At 36.2% G+C, this 21317-nt stretch overlaps 1 pseudogene; it reads right to left on the bottom strand.

The window, feature by feature from the left end:
- Positions 1–1066: 1066 nt before the first annotated feature.
- LOC109564384 (voltage-dependent anion-selective channel protein 3 pseudogene) overlaps positions 1067–21317 on the bottom strand; it is a 101765-nt pseudogene continuing 81514 nt past the window's right edge.

The following is a 21317-nucleotide window of genomic DNA, read 5'->3' as shown; positions in this document are numbered from 1 at the left end:
TAAATTTGTTCCTCATTTTTCAAGGTGTTAGAATAGTGTCAATTCCCTTTAATGAGTGCTATGTCATCATTAGCGATTTGATATTTTCTAAAAACTTGTCTATTTAGTAACATTACTTAATTCAGAGGAGTGCAGAATTTCTTGACCATACCAGCTAAACATTTTTAAAAATTTTGTAACTTATGCTAACTGCACATTTGTTTTCATATATTATCTAATTGTAAGAAATCTTAAAAAAAAAGTTTTCATTTTCATTCAATGCTTCAGTTACCATGAACTCTTACGGATAATTAAAATTCTTCTGATGGTACAATTATACAGCTACTTTGAAACAGATTTAATGACTTGTTGAAACCTTTGAATTTATCACATTATGTTAATTTTTCTTGGAAAATCTCCCTATATCCTTCAATTGTATTTAATATTTGTTCTATTAATGCATTAGAAATTCTTTTATCTGTGACATCTGACTATGAATAAAGGGAATACTTGCTTCCATTCTCTTTCATTTTCATTATCAACCTAGCTGACACAAACTGTATTTTGGATCCTAACCTTAGAAAATCAAAGTTTGTCCTTCCTTTTTAGAAATGGTGACCTCTAAACTTTATCCTTTTACACAATATGTTTTTGTTTTTATTTTTTTATGTTCCAAATATGATGGGTTTATTTTATTTTATTCCAATGCAAAACCAAAGATTCCACTATAGTACAGAGGCAAATACATTACAAGGTCATAAAAAAGTGGTGTATGACATGTAGGACGTGATGGACAACTGGAGGGTTGGGTCAACTTCTTTCTAACATGACACTACACTATTGCTGAGGAAGACATTTAAAATAACACTGCAGAACTGAACTGAAATGCAGCAGGAACATGACGACTTCTAGACATTCCTTCAAGTACCTCCCTTAGGATGGACTTGTTAGGTAGGCCTCAGTGTGGAGAGGATTACAATTCTTCAGAATAATAAAAAGTTCGCACTACTGAAATTTCACAAAAGAATTTTAAGGTCAAAATATAGTGGGTTCATTTTTCTTCATCTCTAGGGACAAAGCTGATGCTTTACTCAAAACCTAGTTCAAATCCCAGCCCAAACTTGTGGCCTCCTGCATTGATATTCTTTCTATTAATTAGAGCTGACAGGGTGAGTTTCACTCTGGGTAAAAGGGTCTGAGTATAACCCAATTCAATCAGACTGATATTATTTACTTTATCAGATAGAGAAATTCTATATCCAGGTTGTACTTAGCAGGGATGCCTTAATGGCTGTTATCACTGCTGGTCGTCCACATTAGGTTTATTGACGTTTCAATCGTCTCGTTCATCTTTTGGTAGATGGACCCTCCAAATTCAGTGCCATTGTTCATGTGAGTGTGCAGCTGGAAGTCTGTGGCCTCGTAACCCAGTGGAAAATTATTCTGTGACAGTTTGGATTTGGCTGTGTCAAAATTCATCTGATAGCCTGCAAACCAACCTTCAAAGGGCAGCATAGCCCAATCATAGATGGTTGGTCTAGAAAAATCTATATCAATGCTACTGTCAAGACTGAAACAATCCTGTTTATATGAGGCCTTTAATTTTCCACTCTTCTTTTCTTTTCTTGGTACCATTTTTAGTACAAAAATGGTATCAAGAGTCAGTTTCAACTCTTCAGCCAACTTATTCTCCAAAGAGATTTCTCTTCCAAGAGTACTGTCTGTGTACCACTTTTGGGTGAGGGTCAGCCCACAGTTACAAATTTTGTATTTGACCTCTAGGTTGCCCTCCCTATATTGATATAAACATGACCAGAAGTAGAAAATTCCACTCCATTACATAACTTGGTTCTCAGATCTATTTGACCATACCAAACCCATATCCTTTGTTGAAGACATCCTTGGCAGCCTTTCCTAGGTCACAGTAAGTCAGTGTTACACATATCTCCAATCAGAGGGCCTGACAGTAAGTTTTAAGTGATATCTACCCAGGTGGCTCAGGGTTAAAGAATCTGCCTGCCAAAGCAGGAGACATAGTTTCAGTCCCTAAGTCAAGAAAATCCCCTGGTGAAGGAAATGGCAAACCACTCCAGTATTATTACCTGGGAAATCCCATGGATGGACAGAGTAGTTTTGAGGGCTATGGTCCATGGGATCAAAAAAGAGTCAGACACGACTTAGTGACTAAACAACAACAACTATCGTTAAAGAACATAATTTAGCTGTTCACTCTCACAAGGAAAAAGACAACATATACTTTCCAAAGAATTAAAATGAAAAGAGAGACCTCAGCTTCCTTTGCTGGCCCTAGTCCTCCTTGCTGATACCTGGAAAAGTAACTTGATATTTTAGAACATCATCTTATCTCACACATAACGTGGGCATATCTTTTTTGTTTTACCTTGGTAAATAAGTAGGCTAGATTGAGCTATGTTTCCCTCGTTTCTTATCAAATTTGAGCAGTTTTAAACCTTGCTACATTTCAAAAGAGTAACATAATTTTCAAAAATGATGTGGATCAAATCAAGGACGGAAGGTGCAAAGAAGGGGCAGGGCAACCACTAAAATAAAAGTCCAGAAATAATGAATTAGATGTCGAGTGCGGCCCAGGGAGGCACACACTGCAGTGGCTAAAGAAAGAATTTTAGAGTCATTTGGACATCGTGGCTTTTGGCACATTATCGCTTACCTCTTTGTGTGTGGTTTTGTTTTGTTTTGATAAATAAAGCACGGATAATAAAACCTGCCTCTGAATGTTGGTATAAGAATTAAATAAAATCATGGAGGTGAAGCATTTGGCACAGTACCTAGCAAATAACTATTTGTATTTCTACGTACTAGCCTTCATTCATTTGAGACTTAATGGCAAGATGGCATGAAAGAAAACCAACAGTTGCAGTATAACCCAAAAGTGATCTTTCTGTTTCAGAATATTTTAGTAAAGCTTCCCACCATATTTGAGAGACTTCATTTATGCAAAATTCAAGCAGCTCATCTAAGAAACAGCTCAAACCTTGTGAAAAATGCATCCTTCTGGAAGAAACTGAAGATGATGAATGTAAAACTGTCTAGATGTACAAATCTAGATGTGCAGTTTTCTGATACAGCTGTAGAATTAATCTAATAAGATAACATTATAAATCACTGCAAATGTACATGGTGTAGTTTCTAAAACTTAAATTGACATTCTTGTCTGAGTTGTGAAAATTATGTAATATGGCTTAAGCTATGTCAAGTAAATGCTTCTGGTGGAGTAGGGAATAGAATGATGTAAATCAAATCTATCTGACTAATGATTTAAATAAAGGTATAAGATTTAATTTGAATCTCATTGATCCCAACTCTAGTCAATTTTGGATTAGCTGTGAGTGGAGATGAATAAGGCAAACAATTCAAATAATTTAGGAACTGATGTAGTAAATGATGTTATGTCAGTCAAAGAACCTGTAGCCTCTTACTCTCTGAAAAGAGACTGGATACTCACTAGAAGTTATAAACTAACTTAAGTGGTATTCAAGAGATATATCAATAGGTAATGACAAAACAGATTTATCATTTGGATGACCAAGTCATAGACAGTATTGTGGAAAGAAGATAGCTTGGTTAGCTTATGAAGTAAAAATGAAAAGAAAAGGGAAAAAAAAAAGACCAAAGAACTCATAGATACATCATCTGAACAAAACTTTCTGGCAGTACCCTGGCTGGCTGAACTCATTGGCATGGGATCCAACCCAAATTCAATCTGAATCTTTACACAGCCACTTATTAGCCATGCTATCTATAGTAAGTCACTTAACATCTCTGAGTCTCTAGCTTTGTCATCAATAAGAATAATAACACTTCATCTGCATTGTTTTAAAAAGGACTACAGATAAAATATGCAAAGCATATTAGCAAAACAGTAAGTACTTCATAAATGGTAGCTATTCTTATAAAATGATAATATGATGATTACCCCTTGCTACAAATTGCCCAATTTTGAGAGCCCTTAAGATTATTTTCTCTTGGGAGGCTGCCCTTTATGTTTAACTGGATTGCACTTATGTATAAATGAGTGAAAATAGAAAATAAAGTAATTTGAATTTCTAGAACCTTGTATTCTACTGCTAATGCCAACCCCCACTCTGGTTGATACTTAGAAAAGATAGGAAGCTTATGCAGAAAACATCACCTTTATTCTAATCAAGCCTGGTCAAGAATGGAGAAACCAAACCTCACTGGTTATCTTCTACAAAATTAAATGAAAATACTTATATATGGCAAGCTTGTAATTATATAATGTGCCAAGTTGCTTCAGTCATTTCCAACTCTTTGAGACCAGTGGACTGCAGCCTGCCAGGTAGCTCTATCCATGGGATTCACCAGGGAAGAACACTGGAGTGAGCTGCCATTTCTTTCTCGAGTTACAAAACAAGGTCATATTATTTGTTAGTCCTGAAATTACAGTAACTCAAAATTGCATCTCAGTATTCTGTAGCAATTTCTTCATTAGTCTTACTTCCCCAAATAGTTTCTAGATTCCTCAGAGTAGGCGTATATATTTCACTTCACCTGAAGCACGAGGTGAACTACCTATTGCACAATGACATATTCTTTCCCAACTGCCCTTATTCCAAGGTCAATAACCACAGAGCTCAGAGAGGAAAACGCCTCATGGCCAAAACCCCAGTTCATCTATCCAGCCCTCCTTTCTTGTCTCCTCTCACAAGAAAGATCTATACTCAGTATTTCCAAAGTTCTCAGAGGATACCCATCTCCACATCTTAAGGCGAACCTACTTGATGAATAACCATAGAATGATTCTGGCACATACAGTTGCAGGATATTGTATCCTAAAGCTAAGTACTGATCCAGTTTTGGGACACCAGTTCTGGTCCAGGTCGAGTTTCTGTTGCCCAGCCCAATCTCCTTTTGACTATATTTCCACTGCTCTGGGATGAAAATCAGGCTTGCACATCTTTTCTTACTCTCTCTGTGACACCTGTTGCCAATCTAATAAAATGACTTGTTGGACAAGACAAAATACAAGCATTCCTCCCAAGAGTAAGTGAAAATGTTCAGGGATGATGAAATCTAAATTGTTACATAAAAAAGAAACCATTACTTGACCACAAGGCAGAATATTTGCAGAATATCTGACTAGACTCCTATTCACATGTACGAACCAGAATACTTGGCTTTCTAGTCTTAAAATATCTATTCACTGATTTCTTACTTTTATCACTGATTTTTAGGAGGAAAGTTTATATTTCTTTTGAATTTCAGGGATAATCTGTAACATTTCTTAATAATCTACATTAAAACTTTTGACCTTCAGTAACACCAAGAAAAACTTTTAAAAAATAAAAGGATTCTATTTTAACGCATGTCTTTCTCAGGAATGATTGTTCAATACTTGCCTTATATTTGCATAATTAAAGATCACAGTTTTTTAATTTTTTTATTAAAAAGAGAAACTGCAAAGGTAAATTCATGTCACAACCTCTTTAATACAGAAAACTGCCGAAAGCTTTGAAATTACTATCTTCCATAAACCTTTTAGGAATTTTTTTAAAAGAGTCTTCATGAAAATATGATACTCATTACAAGCATTGAAGAGAGGTAAATAAAAGAAAAACTTCCATGCTAATCTAAATAGGAGGTTTGCCTCCAAAAAAAGAAGTCTGAGAGAGATTTGATTTAGGCTAGATTTGATTTAAGGCTTCCAAGGAAAGAATATGCATGTGTCACTTCAGTCATGTCTGACTCTTCCTGACTCCATGGACTATAGCCCACAGGCTCCTCTGTCTATGAGTGTCTCCAGGCAAGAATACTGGAGTGGTTGCCATGCCCTCCTCTAGGGGTACTTCTCGACACAGGGATTGAACCCACATCTTCTGTGGCTCCTGCATTGCAGGCAGATTCTTTACTGCTGAACCACCAGGAAGCCCAAGGAAAAACTATATATTAGGGGGGGAAAAGTGATTTTTCTGGGAATCAAAAAAGCAGAAATAGATAAAAATGATTGCGATCCTTATGAATATAGTGTATAGCAAAGTAATATTAATGTCTTCACAGAACTCAGCATGATGTGCTTTTCCAATTTGGCATAATGATTTTCAGTCCTAAATCTTTTCCGCTCTAACTACTGAATCTACTGTAACATTTAAACAAGTGTAAGAATATGTGAGAAATATTGCAAGAAGAAAGAAAGAAGAAATCTCCCTTGAAATATTCACTAAAAGCTGATTTTCCAAACTATAGCAGTCAGGTTCTGGGAAGAAATATATGATACACTTAAATGGGGATATCTGAATACAGCACATTAAAAAAATGAGCTATTAACAAGTTGTGAGTAGATACACCAAAAATAATAATGCTGTATGTACACTGCAGCTGGTACTATCTCTAGGCCTGAAGGGGCAGAGAATAACAGACTCATCACAACCTGGAAACAAAATGTCTGTGTGAAGAGAGCCACCTTGAAGAGCAGTGATTTTTCTTTTAAGGACAATTCATGCTGTGATCACCCAGAAGAAGTCAGATCTTTTATCTCCCTCCTTGATGATCACTGACAGTGCCTACCCAGAAGTCAGAAGACAAGTAAGCACATTGAGATGCTCTATATCAACAGATTCCTAAGCTACAGGAGTACATGAGAAAGAATCAAGCATGTTCAGACACTCCACTTGCTTTGTTTTGAGCCATTCAGGACATGGTTTGAAAGTGGAAGAGGGCCATAGAATTGTGGGGTGGTCTACTTAGTAGACTTTAGTAGGCGTCCCTGGTGGCGCAGAGGTTAAAGCGTCTGCCTGGAATGCGGGAGACCCAGGTTCAGTCCCTGGGTCAGGAAGATCCCCTGGAGAAGGAAATGGCACCCCACTGCAGTACTCTTGCCTGGAGAATCCCATGGACGGAGGAGCCTGGAAGGCTACAGTCCATGGGGTTGCAAAGAGTCGGACATGACTGAGTGACTTCACTTTCACTACTTAGTATATATACTTTCTTATTTACAATTCACACAAACATGTAGAGTTTCGCTATCATAATTTTAAAAACAGAATTAGAATACCCAAGAGTGTAACTGGCTGAATAATACAACTAACTCAGAGGTAACCACAAAAGAGGAAAAACAACTTTTAATTTTCATGTGTTACAATTTCTCCAGTGATACTTTGAAACAGCTATGTCAAACACTATTATCTTTCACCCATGGTTAGATTACTTGTAATTCAAATTCTATATTAACATCTGTCAAAATAATCAGGCTAGGGACCCCTATTATGATGGGAGAACACTACAGAATGTGTCTTTGCTATTATTCATGCATACTATCACACCCATGCATAGATCTCACAGATAACCTCAAAGAGAGTAAATATGTATCACATTATTTTGAGGAGAAACATTCCAAATAACCCATCCTTTTTAAGAAATGTGTTCTTTTTATACATCACATGTTCTAGTTCATGTGTTTTGATTTTTATGGGTGTGTGCCAATTTATTATAGAAATAAATGTATATTTTATATATATATATATATATATAAAGAGAGAGAGAGAGAAAGATAAAGAAAGAGAGAATGAAGAGAAGGGAAGAAAAGAGAGAGACTTAACAATGTGATCTTCTGCTGGACATCCCTAATCATTAGGACCATCCATGGGTCAGTTCCACAGAACTAAGATGCAAAACATGGTTAGCTGAAACTAGGTCGTTTTTATCTCCTTCACATTAAGCCTACACTGGTATAGCAGCTTGCTTCACAGGGTCCTAAGAAACCAGGTATGGATATGGAGTTCCATCCATGTTGCAAGGATCCAACTTTTTTTTCTGTGTTGCCCAAGAACATCGCACCTCCACATCTTTATTATAGCCAGAAAGTAGGGGAATACGGAAAAGAAAAGACACATCTGTTCCTTTCAAAGGCATATATATGAAATTGCCCATATCTTCTTCATTGTTTCATCCTTTTGTCCAAAGCTTATTCATAGGGCCACATATTTTTGAAAGAGGCAAGAAAATAGTCTTTTAGGGGGTGGCCATAAATTCAACTATAGAAGAAGAAAGCATGGGTATTGAGGAAAAGGAGCCAAAGTCATTTGGAGTGACCAGGCATTTGCCATGAAAATCCATTCCTTTGTATAGGAAAGGAATGTCACAAGGGATTCATTCTCATTTTTGCCTAAATATACCCTACAAGAATTGTTGACCAATCACCAAAATACTCAGTGCTCACTGTATACTAACATAAATTGCTCTTAAACATCATATAGACAAAAAATAAGTTACTACAAACCAGAGAAGGAAATCATAAAGAAAAATCATTAGCATTGGCAAGACAAGCTAGGGTAGAAAAAAGGAGGATAGAAACAAAGCAGGGAGAGGTGACAGTACAATGAACGACAAATCTGAACAAGCACTGGAGATATGGAAATGTAAAAATATCTTGATTTTAATTAAGAACAACAAAGAACAAAGAAATAAATAAGAGTCAATGAAATGTGCATGAATAAGTTATTTACTACTGTGTATGGTTATGCTGGAGACTCTGAAAGATATAAAACATGCCTATAATTTTGACCTTATAACTGTCTACCCAAGTAAAGAGAAAACTGTGTATTTTACTTATGATTTCCTGCTTTTATTTACCGACTGAGTATTGTACCTGGAAGCATCAACTTTCCAGCATGTCTTGTCTTCCAAGAATGACCAAAGAATGCCCTCAGGCAGGAAGGTGTGGAAATAGAAAGCTTTGGGAATATAAAACAAGGGTCAACTGGGGTGCAGGTGATTTCTAGGATGGCCTCAAGAGACATGAGTGGAGGAGTAGAGGATGAACAGCATCTGTTACAGGAAGTAACCAAGATATACAAAATCAATGCTTTTGTGGATTTTATAATTCATCAGAATTGATGTACAATCAACAAGTAAATAAATACATGGGTGAGATAATTCCTGGTAACAAAAGACAGATGCTATACACATAAAACAGAATCATGTGATAAAGAATGACTGGAGGCCAGGATGAAGGAAAGAAAAAAGAAAGAGAAGCCAGATTAGGTTCGGTTATCAAAGGAAGTCTCTGAGAAAGAGGAAATAAGTTCTGCAAAAAATCAGGGAATAGAACATTCCAAACAGAGCAAAATATAAGAACAACAAAAACTCAGAGGTAGGATCAATCTTTATAGAACCGTTCAACTTCAGCTTCTTCAGCGTTACTGGTTGGGGCATAGACTTGGATTACTGTGATATTGAATGGTTTGCCTTGGAAACGAACAGAGATCATTCTGTCATTTTTGAGGTTGCATCCAAGTACTGCATTTCAGACTCTTTTGTTGACCATGATGGCTACTCCATTTCTTCTAAGGGATTCCTGCCTGCAGTAGTAGATATAATGGTCATCTGAGTTAAATTCACCCATTCCAGTCCATTTTAGTTCGTTGATTCCTAGGATGTCGACGTTCACTCTTGCCATCTCCTTGTTTGACCACTTCCAATTTGCCTTGATTCATGGACCTAACATTTCAGGTTCCTATGCAATATTGCTCTTTACAGCATCAGACCTTGCTTCTATCACCAGCCACATCCACAACTGGGTATTGTTTTTGCTTTGGCTCCATCCCTTCATTCTTTCTGGAGTTATTTCTCCATTGATCTCCAGTAGCATATGGGGAATACCAGACCACCTGACCTGCCTATTGAGAAACCTATATGCAGGTCAGGAAGCAACAGTTAGAACTGGACATGGAACAGCAGACTGGTTCCAAATAGGCAAAGGAGTACATCAAGGCTGTATATTGTCACCCTGCTTATTTAACTTCTATGCAGAGTACATCATGAGAAATGCTGGGCTGGAAGAAGCACAAGCTGTAATCAAGATTGCCAGGAGAAATATCAATAACCTCAGATATGCAGATGACACCACCTTTATGGCAGAAAGTGAAGAGGAACTAAAAAGCCTCTTGATGAAAGTGAAAGAGGAGAGTGAAAAAGTTGGCTTAAAGCTCAACATTCAAAAAATGAAGATCATGGCATCTGGTCCCATCACTTCATGGGAAATAGATGGGGAAACAGTGGAAACAGTGTCAGACTTCATTTTTGGGGGCTCAAAAATCACTACAGATGGTGACTGCAGCCATGAAATTAAAAGATGCTTACTCCTTAGAAGGAAAGTTATGACCAACCTAGATAGCATATTCAAAAGCAGAGACATTACTTTGCCAACAAAGGTCCATCTAGTCAAGGCTATGGTTTTTCCAGTGGTCATGCATGGAATGTGAGAGTTGGACTGTGAAGAAAGCTGAGTGCCGAAGAATTGATGCTTTTGAACTGTGGTGTTGGAGAAGACTCGTGAGAGTCCCTTGGACTGCAAGGAGATCCAACCAGTCCATTCTGAAGGAGATCAGCCCTGGGATTTCTTTGGAAGGAATGATGCTAAAGCTGAAACTCCAGTACTTTGGCCACCTCATGCGAAGAGTTGACTCATTGGAAAAGACTCTGATGCTGGGAGGGATTGGGGGCAAGAGGAGAAGGGGATGACAGAGGATGAGATGGCTGGATGGCATCACCGACTCGATGGACATGAGTTTAAGTAAACTCCGAGAGTTGGTGATGGACAGGGAGGCCTGGCGTGCTGCGATTCATGGGGTCACAAAGAGTCGGACACGACTGAGCCACTGAACTGAACTGAACTGAGGATCAATCTTGGCATGCTCAACAGTCAGAGAAAAGGAAGCAGAGCTGGAGTGGTAGAGAGTGATAAGAGATGACATTGAAGAGGGAGTCACATTACATGGATCCATAGATCACTATAAGAATTAAAATGGTAAAACTCATTTATATTTTTTTTAAATCAGTTGGGTACTCTGTAGGATATGTATTTTACGGGGGTGAGAAGGAGGAGCATTATCACAATCAGTAGTCTAGACAAGAGACAATGTTTGCTTAGACAAGACTGGCAGCTCTGGAGGTAGATCAGGATATATTCGTGATCTTCAGTTCACTAAATGTGTTGATAGATTGGAGCACAGAGGGTAAGTGATATTCTACTCTTCTGCTGCTGAGTCACTTCAGTCGTGTCCGACTCTGTGCGACCCCATAGACATCAGCCCACCAGGCTCCCTCATCCCTGGGATTCTCCAGGCAAGAACATTGGAGTGGGTTGCCATTTCCTTCTCCAATGCATGAAAGTGAAAAGTGAAAGTGAAGTCGCTCAGTCGTGTCCGACCCTCAGCGGCGCCATGGACTGCAGCCTTCCAGGCTCCACCATCCATGGGATTTTCCAGGCAAGAGTACTGGAGTGGGGTGCCATTGCCTTCTCTGATTCTACTCTTCAATGAAAGAGAAATATAAAGGGAAAAAATGGAGTGTTGGGAGTTCAGGAGATTTAACTCTTGACTTGACTTTGAACCTACCTAGCTGTTTAATCCTAGGTCAACTGAACAGCTATTTAAGGTTTTCTGCTTCCCCACTTCTGAAATGGTATCAATAATAGCATTCCTATGCCAGAGTTTCTAAACTTCAAAACTATAGAGATAAAAGAGATTTGACAATTTCAATGTGCTATATAAATTTAAGGTATTATTAGGGATGTCATAAGTTGCTTTTAAAAAATTGTATGCTATTACTTTTATAACCTTTTATTTATGATAATTTATGTGATTAGTGTGTTAATTTTCTACAGCTGCGCCCTGGGGCAGTCATGCAACCGTTGTAATTTTTAAAATTGGGCAAATAAGTAAATGTCAACCTGTAATAAAATCCAAATGAGTCCCTGATGAATGTTGATGGTAACTGGTAATTTACTTTATAAAATATTGTACCTGCCCAGTTACCTTGGAAGAGCTGATTTTTCAAAATAATTACCGTGTTCTGACTAGTGAAGTGTCATCTAAGGGAGTTTTAACACATAGTGGTGATTTTTAATTTGCTGATTTAAATATCATATTTATTAATGAAATAGTAACATTTTAATTCAGATTATGTCCAAAGAAAGAAATGCACATTACATACTATAGAGTGCCCTGTTGCACAATGATAAAGCCCTCCCTTGGTCCTTTCCAGACGACTAGTTACAACGGGGTTATATGTAACAGGTGCAGTAAAAGAGACCTGCTCATTTCTTACATGTTTTTAACTACCATTTATTAAAAAAAAAACGAGAAAGAAAAATAAAAACTCTCCTCCTGATAAAAACATAATCTTATTGGAGAAAGAGCTAAGAAGCAAATGGATACAGCCTCCCACCTGGAGCCAAAAAAAAGCCTTAGGTCTAAGACATGACATATTTAAGAAGTCAGTCTTTAACTTTTTATTTTCTGAGAGTCATATTTTATTTCATTAAGATCTGCAAACAAACTATAGAATCATATTGACAGTATGGAGTACTAATATTTGCTATGATAGTGTTCACTGCTCATCAAATTTTTAATTTTGGTTAACTTTCTGTTTTGCTTTTTAAAGCATAATTCTCACAGATATCATCAGTTCAAGAAATCCAGGGGGGGGGGAAAGAGCTTAAAATTCTTCTTGAAAATGAATTAAAGAATCATAAAGTAATTGCCTAGAATAAATGTATGGAGACTTGGATAAATAATTATAAAGGGACCAAAGTAGACTGAAAATAAAAATAACATTTTTTAGTATGTTTGGAAAAACCTCCTGAAGATGTTTTTTCAGCATGACCAATACCAAAAGATAAGTTTTGGTTTTTATATCCAGTCCAGAAAAAATGATAAATTCTCTAACAGCTCAAAAGCTCTTGTCTCTTTTACTTCTTCAGACTTTTAATCAGTATCACAACTTTATACATCTTATTGGAAATATATAGATTATAAAATACTATACATTTTGCCAGTATGTTTGAATTAACCCTTTCAGTTATTTGAAAACTAAAGATGTAAAATATTAGCAGAATATGAAATAATCATCTTTTAATTTAAAAATTAAAAGGAGAAAAAGACCTGAACAAACACCTGAGCAAAACAGATTTACAAATAGCCAGTAAACACACGAAAAGACAATTAGTATTATTATTCATTAGAAAAATGCAAACTAAAACTAAAGTTGAATGGTTTTATGAAGACATACAGGATCTTCTATAATTAACACCTCCAAAAATGTCATTTTCATAATAGGGAACTGGAATGCAAAAGTAGGAAATCAAGAGATACCTAGAGTAACAGGCAAATTTGGCCTTGGAGTACAAAATGAAGCTGGGCAAAGGCTAACAGAGTTTTGCCAAGAAAATGCACTGGTCATAGCAAACACCCTCTTCCAGCAACACAAGAGATGATTCTACACATGGACATCACCAATGGTCAACACTGAAATCAAATTGATTATATTCTTTGCAGCTGAAGATGGAGAAGCTCTATACAGTCAGCAAAATCAACACCAGGAATTGACTGTGGCTCAGATCATGAACTCCTTACTGCAAAATTCAGACTTAAATTGAATAAAGTAGGGAAAATGACTAGACCATTCAGGAGGGACCTAAATCAAATCCCTTATGATTATTCAGTAGAAGTGACAAATAGATTCAAGGGAATAGATCTGATAGAGTGCCTGAAGAACTACGGACGGAGGTTTATGACATTGTACAGGAGGCAGTGATCAATCATGTAACCACCATCAAAATCAAAATACAGAATATTTCCATCATCCCAATAAGTGCCTTTATGTACTAAATCCCCAACTCCTACCTATGGGCCCTGGTAATCACTGATTTGATTTGTTTCTATAGTTTTCCCTTCTCCAGACTATCATATAAATGGAATGAAATTGTTTGTCTTTCTTCATGTCTTTTGTAAGATTCATCCATGTTCTTGCATTGACTTGAAGTTTGTCCTTTTATAATTGCTAACAATCTATTGTTTCTATGTATTACAATTTGTCTATCTCTAGCTGACTGATGTACATTTAAATGAAAAAAGTGAAAAGAAATAGAGGATAAAAATAGAATGGGCAAGACTAGAAATATTTTCAAGAAAATTGAGAGATCACGGGACTATTTCATATAAGGATGGGCACAATAAAGGAAAGAAAAGATAAGGACCTAACAGAAGAACCATATTTCTAAAAAGGGTGAATTTCAATAAATGTAGATTATGCATTAATAAATATGCTCTTACAATTGTATTGATGACTAATGACTAATTAACATGACTTTATTAAGATGACTTATGACTAATTTTATGGCAATAATTTAAACACATAATAAATAGATAAATATCAAGAAAAATACTTACTAAAATAGACACAAGAAAAACAGAAACTCTGAGCTAAGTGATATATTATGAAATTAAATGTTTACTATTTTTAATTTTGGAATACTAATGCCTGAATTCACTTATAAAATTTTTTAAAGATTTAAGAGAATAATAATAATTGTAGACTAATACTTACAGAAAATAGAAACTGTGAAAACCCTTTTCAGAACATTTTATGAAACCAAAATAATCTTGATAGAAAATCTGACAATGTACCACATAAAAGAAAAGTACAATCTAGCCTTATCATAAAAATTGATGCAATGCAAAAATCCTACACAAAAATTTTACAGAAAAATGCCAGTAACATATAAAAAATTGAAAACAGCCTAAAAGATTTCCTTTTTAAAAAATTAATTTATTACTTTAATTGGAGGATAATTACATTATTGTGATGGTTTTGGCCACACACTGAAATGAATTAGCCATGGTGCACATGTGTCTTCCCATTCTGATCCTCCTTCCCACCTCCCTCTTCATCTTACCCCTCTGGGTTGTCCCAGAGCACCAACTTTGAGTGCTGTGCTTCACCCATTGAACTTGCACTGGTTGTCTATTATACATATGGTAATATACATGTTTCAGTGCAATTCTCCCAGATCATCCCACCCTTGCCTTCTCCCACAGAGTCCAAAAGTCTGTTCTTTACATCTGCGTCTCTTTTGCTGCCATAAGATTGTTATTACTATCTTTCTAAATTCCATACGTATGTGTTAATATATGGTATTGGTGTTTATATACAAAAATATTTTAATTCTTAAATATAGATAAGTAAACTTTGATTTTATAGTTGTACTTTTGATTTTGACAGTTGTTGGGGAGATGCCTTAGTTCTTAGGAAAACAGGCTAATTATTAATAGTTTATGGATTAGAGATATGAAGGGAAAATTTTATGCTAAGATGGGCTCAATAAAGGACAGAAATGGTCCTGATGTATAGAACAGTCTTATGGACTCTGTGGGAGAGGGAGAGGGTGGGGAGAATTGGGAGAATGGCATTGAAACATGTATAATATCATGTATGAAACTAGTCGCCAGTCCAGGTTCAATGCATGATACTGGATGCTTGGGGCTGGTGCACGGGGACGACCCAGAGGGATGGTATGGGGAGGGAGGAGGGAGGAGGGTTCAGGATGGGGAACACAGGTATACCTGTGGTAGATTCATTTCGATATTTGGCAAAACTAATACAATATTGTAAAGTTTAAAAATAAAAAAAATTTAAAAAAAGAAATGGTATGGACCTAACAGAAGCAGAAGATAATAAGAAGAGGTGGCAAGAATACACAGAAGAACTGTACAAAAAAGATCTTCACGACCCAGATAATCACGATGGTGTGATCACTCACCTAGAGCCAGACATCCTGGAATGTGAAGTCAAGTGGGCCTTAGGAAGCATCACTACAAACAAAGCTAGTAGAGGTGATGGAATTCCAATTGCGCTATTTCAAATCCTGAAATATGATGCTGTGAAAGTGCTGCACTCAATATGCCAGCAAATTTGGAAAGCTCAGCAGTGGCCACAGGACTGGAAAAGGTCAGTTTTCATTCCAATCCCAAAGAAAGGCAATGCCAAAGAATGCTCAAACTACCGCGCAATTGCACTCATCTCACTCACTAGTAAAGTAATGCTCAAAATACTCCAAGACAGGCTTCAGCAATACGTGAACTGTGAACTGCCAGATGTTCAAGCTGGTTTTAGAAAAGGTAGAGGAACCAGAGATCAAATTGCCAACATCTGCTGGATCACCATAAAAGCAAGAGAGTTCCAGAAAAAACATCTATTTCTGCTCTATTGACTATGCCAAAGCCTTTGACTGGATGGATCACAATAAACTGTAGAAAAATCTGAAAGAGATGGGAATACCAGACCACCTGACCTTCCTCTTGAGAAATCTGTATGCAGGTCAGGAAGGAACAGTTAGAACTGGACATGGAACAGCAGACTGGTTCCAAATAGGAAAGGGATTATGTCAAGGCTGTATACTGTCACCCTGCTTATTTAACTTCTATGCAGAATACATCATGAGAAACGCTGGGCTGGAGGAAGCAGAAGCTGGAATCAAGATTGCCAGGAGGAATATCAATAACCTCAGATATGCAGATGACACCACCATTATGGCAGAAAGTGAAGAAGAACTAAAGAGCCTCTTGATGAAAGTGAAAGCGGAGAGTGAAAAAGTTGGCTTAAAGCTCAACATTCAGAAAACTAAGATCATGGCATCGAGTCTCATCACTTCATGGGAAATAGTTGGGGAAACAGTGGAAACAGTGTCAGACTTTATTTTGGGGGGCTCCAAAATCACTGCAGATGGTGATTGCAGCCATGAAATTAAAAGATGCTTACTCTTTGGAAGGAAAGTTATGACCAACCTAGATAGCATATTAAAAACAGAGACATTACTTTGCCGACAAAGGGCCATCTAGTCAAGGCTATGGTTTTTCCAGTGGTCATGTATGGATGTGAGAGTTGGACTGTGAAGAAGGCTGAGGCCCAAAGAATTGATGCTTTTGAACTGTGGTGTTGGAGAAGACTCTTGAGAGTCCCTTGGACTGCAAGGAAATCCAACCAGTCCATCCTAAAGGAGATCAGTCCTGGGTGTTCATTGGAAGGACTAATGTTGAAGATGAAACTCCAATACTTTGGCTACCTGATGCGGACAGCTGACTCATTGGAAAAGACACTGATGCTGGGAAAGATTGAGGGCAAGAGGAGAAGGGCACAACAGAAGATGAGATGGTTGGATGGCATCACCGACTCAATGGACATGGTTTTGGGTGGACTTGGGAGTTGGTGATGGACAGGGAGGCCTGGCATGCTGCAGTTCATGGGTTCACAAAGGGTTGGATACAACTGAGCGACTGAACTGAACTATGGAAAAAGGGAGCAATATTGCCAATTACTCTGCTTCAGAAAGAAAAAGAGGGAAAATCATAACAGGGAAAATTTATGCATTTGGAGAATCTGAATGTATGGGAGTTTTTTATATTTTTCTTTCAACTTTCCTATTAATTTGAAATATAACCCCCTTTCCCCAAATTTGCCAAAGTTACATTTAAAAATCAATCAGTATAATTCACTAGTGAATGAAGAGAAATATCTATGAAGAATGGCATAGAAATAAAAACCAATTCAAAGTCATAACCAATTTATACAAAAGCTCAGAAAACTAGTAGATTTTTAATTTGATAAACATCAACTTCAAGGAATATGAGAAAAAAATCTGAAATGTTAAAAGTTTTCCCTCCAAGATAAAAAGTGAGGCAATATTTGTTACTCTCATCATTTTCATTCCATTTCATTCTATTTTATCCAAAGCCAATGCAAAGACAAGGAGTAAAAGAGTAATGATGAGAAAGGGAAAATTTTTACTTTTGATTGCAGTCTATACGTTTGTGTTCATATACAAGAGAACTTTCTAATAACATTATAAATAACACAGTGAAGCAGTAAGGTCATTATTTAAAATTTTATTTCTTTATACAACAGAGAGAATACTAAAATAAAAAGTGATACTATTTAGAATAGCATCAAAACATCAAATACCTTGAAATAAATCTAATCAAATTTATGTAAAATTCCAACAGAACTATACAACATTATTGAGCAAAATTTAATCAAACATAAATAAATGAAGAGATAAAATATGTTCACATATTTAAAGCCCAAATGTATAAATGTGCTCATTGTCCTAAAGTAATCAATTGGTTACAGTGGCAATCATAGTTCTAGCAGACTTATTTATTTTCAAAACTGACACATTAACTCTAAAATTTAGATGAAAATACAAAAGCTAAGAGTCACTAACATCTTAAATAAAAAGACTAAAGTATTCATAGTACAAGATATAAAGACGTATCATATAAACTATTTAATGAAGAGAGGGAGGAATATTGCAAGGGAGGATAAACCAATATGACAGAATAGAGTCCAGAAAGAGAACAGCCTGGTTCTTTGACAAAAGGGGCAATGTCGTGTAGGAGAGATGATATTTTCAATAAACAATTCTTAGCAATTGACTATCCATAAGAAAAAACAAAAGTAGATTTTTTACCACACATCAATCCTCAGAATCACTTTCATTTATTGTAGATCTAAATGGGAAATGTAAATTATAATTTTAGAAGATAATATAGTAGAATATCTTCAGCACACTGACAGGCAAAGATTTTTAATAGGTAATAAAACATTAATCATTTGAACTACATTAAAATTAAATATTACAGTCCTGCAAAAGGTCCAAGTAAGAGTTCAAAAGCCAACCCAATTAGAATATTATTTGCAACTCATACAGGTGACAAATGGTTTACATGGAGAATACACAAAGTCTCCAACAATGAGGCAACTTATCAGAAAAATGGTAAAAATTTTGAAGAAACATTTTCAAAAGAGGCTCTACAAATATCCAATAAATACTTGAAAAAAGTACTCAAGTTTACTAATCCCCAACTAAATGATAATTAAATCTATCATGAGAAACCACTACACACCCACCAGAATACCTTTTAAAAATGGATACACGTATGACTGAATTCCTTCGCTGTTCTCTTGAAACTACCACAACATATATTAATTGGCTATACCCAAATACAAGTTGAAAAGTTAAAAAGAAAATTTAAAGTGTTGATGAAGTTTTGGAGCAACTGGAAATCTCTCACAATGCTTTTGGGGATGCACCCTGAACAACTACTTTGGGGAAGGGTTTCATGTTATCCACTACATTTTATACTTACTGTGTGACTCAGGAATTTCATTTCTAGGTATCTTATCAATAGAAATATGTGTATATATGCACTACTAGAAATACTTATAAATGTTCACAAAAATTATTTATAATAGCCTCAAACTGAAAACAATGTCTAACAAGATAGATAGGAAAGAAAAAATAGTGTTATACACATATATTGGACTACTATACATCTAGCAAAATAAATATGATAAAGATACAATTATGTATGTGATTCTCAGTCATTGAGCAAGAGGAGTAAATAAAAACAAGCACATTCTGCATTAATACACTTATATCAACTTTTTAGGTTTAAGTTGTTCTGTCCCATTAGAAATCAGGACAGAGGCTACATTGTGGCAGAAGGGCTAGGATAGTGAGTAGGATGGGGCAGGAGGAACCTTCGAGATTCTGCTAGTCTTTCACTTCTTAACCTAGTCGGTAGATTCAACAGTCTATTCACCCAGCCCTAATTCACTGTACTGTATGCTTATGATTTGTATAATTTAAGGTATGTATATTGTATTTCAATGAAAAGTTTCAAAAAGAGAAACATAATGAGAAAATGGTATCATTTTATTTGGTGGAGAAACAGGATTATGTCACAAAGATAGAAGCAATAAATGCTGGAGAGGGTGTGGAGAAAAGGGAACCCTCTTACACTGTTGGTGGGAATGCAAACTAGTACAGCCACTATGGAGAACAATGTGGAGATTCCTTAAAAGACTGGAAATAGAACTGCCTTATGATCCAGCAATCCCACTGCTGGGCATACACACTGAGGAAACCAGAAGGGAAAGAGACACGTGTACCCCAATGTTCATCGCAGCACTGTTTATAATAGCCAGGACATGGAAGCAACCTAGATGTCCATCAGCAGATGAATGGATAAGAAAGCTGTGGTACATATACACAATGGAGTATTACTCAGCCATTAAAAAGAATACATTTGAATCAGTTCTAATGAGATGGATGAAACTGGAGCTTATTACACAGAGTGAAGTAAGCCAGAAAGAAAAACACCAATACAGTATACTAACACATATATGGAATTTAGAAAGATGGTAATGATAACTCTGTATGCGAGACAGCAAAAGAGACACTGATGTATAGAACAGTCTTTTGGACTCTGTGGGAGAGGGAGAGGGTGGGATGATTTGGGAGAATGGCATTGAAACATGTATAATATCATATATGAAACGAGTCACCAGTCCAGGTTCGATGCACGATACTGGATGCTTGGGGCTGGTGCACTGGGACGACCCACAGGGATGGTATGGGGAGGGAGGAGCGAGGAGGGTTCAGGATGGGGAACACATGTATACCTGTGGTGGATTCATTTTGATATATGGCAAAACCAATACAATATTGTAAAGTTAAAAAATAAAATTAAATTAAAAAAGAAAACAAAAAAGAAAAGAAAGGTTTCCCACAAGTCAACTACGTGACAACTTTAGCCTCAAAAAGAAAAATGATTTTAGTGGGTTGGAACACACTGGATCAATGAAAATCCAAGAGTCCATAATGATTTTTAAAAAAGAAAAGCTAAAAAAAAGTTCATTTGTCACCCTTTATCTTTTGAGGCAGCTATTAAAACAACTCCTTACTTTGAAAATTGATAACAAAAGATAAAAGATTTAAGTACTCACATTGCCCTTCCAGTAAAAAACTATATTTTAAGATAATAGACAGATAGATAGAAATGGAACTTTATCTTTATGTATAACCTATGGTAACTTCCCCTATGTTATAATTTTGTATGTTTACTCTTTTATGTTGCTATAATGAGCATAAATATTAGTTTATATATCAGATCAGATCAGATCAGTCACTCAGTTGTGTCTGACTCTTTGCGACCCCATGAATCGCAGCACGCCAGGCCTCCCTGTCCATCACCAACTCCCAGAGTTCACCCAGACTCACGTCCATTGAGTCAGTGATACCATCCAGCCATCTCATCCTCTGTCGTCTCCTTCTCCTCTTGCCCCCATATATACTAATTTTTAAATTTTGGATTAAATTCATTTTAAATTAAATATTGGCTTTTGGGTTTATTCAATAGTTATATCCTTTTCTATTTTCTAATTCATTCCTTTCCATTTCCATTTTTAATCCTCATGTATCCTTTCTTTTGATCCATTTCACTGTAATTTAATTCTTTACTTAAATACTTTGTTAATTTTTCTTTTTTTATGTTAAATTATTTATAGTAAATAGCCTCTGAATGCTGCTACAACTATGCTAAATGTTTTAAAGCATGGTGTTTCATTATTATTTTCTAGTTAAATTTCAGTTATAATTTTGATTTGTTCTTTGATCCAATGAGATGACAGAATCTTCTACACCAACTGGTATAGATAAT

Source organism: Bos indicus, chromosome 10, assembly GCF_029378745.1.
Source record: "Bos indicus isolate NIAB-ARS_2022 breed Sahiwal x Tharparkar chromosome 10, NIAB-ARS_B.indTharparkar_mat_pri_1.0, whole genome shotgun sequence".
In the NCBI taxonomy this organism is placed as follows: domain Eukaryota; kingdom Metazoa; phylum Chordata; class Mammalia; order Artiodactyla; family Bovidae; genus Bos; species Bos indicus.
The sequence above is the reverse complement of the archived record's forward strand: the minus strand, read 5'-3'. Positions and strand labels throughout refer to the sequence as shown.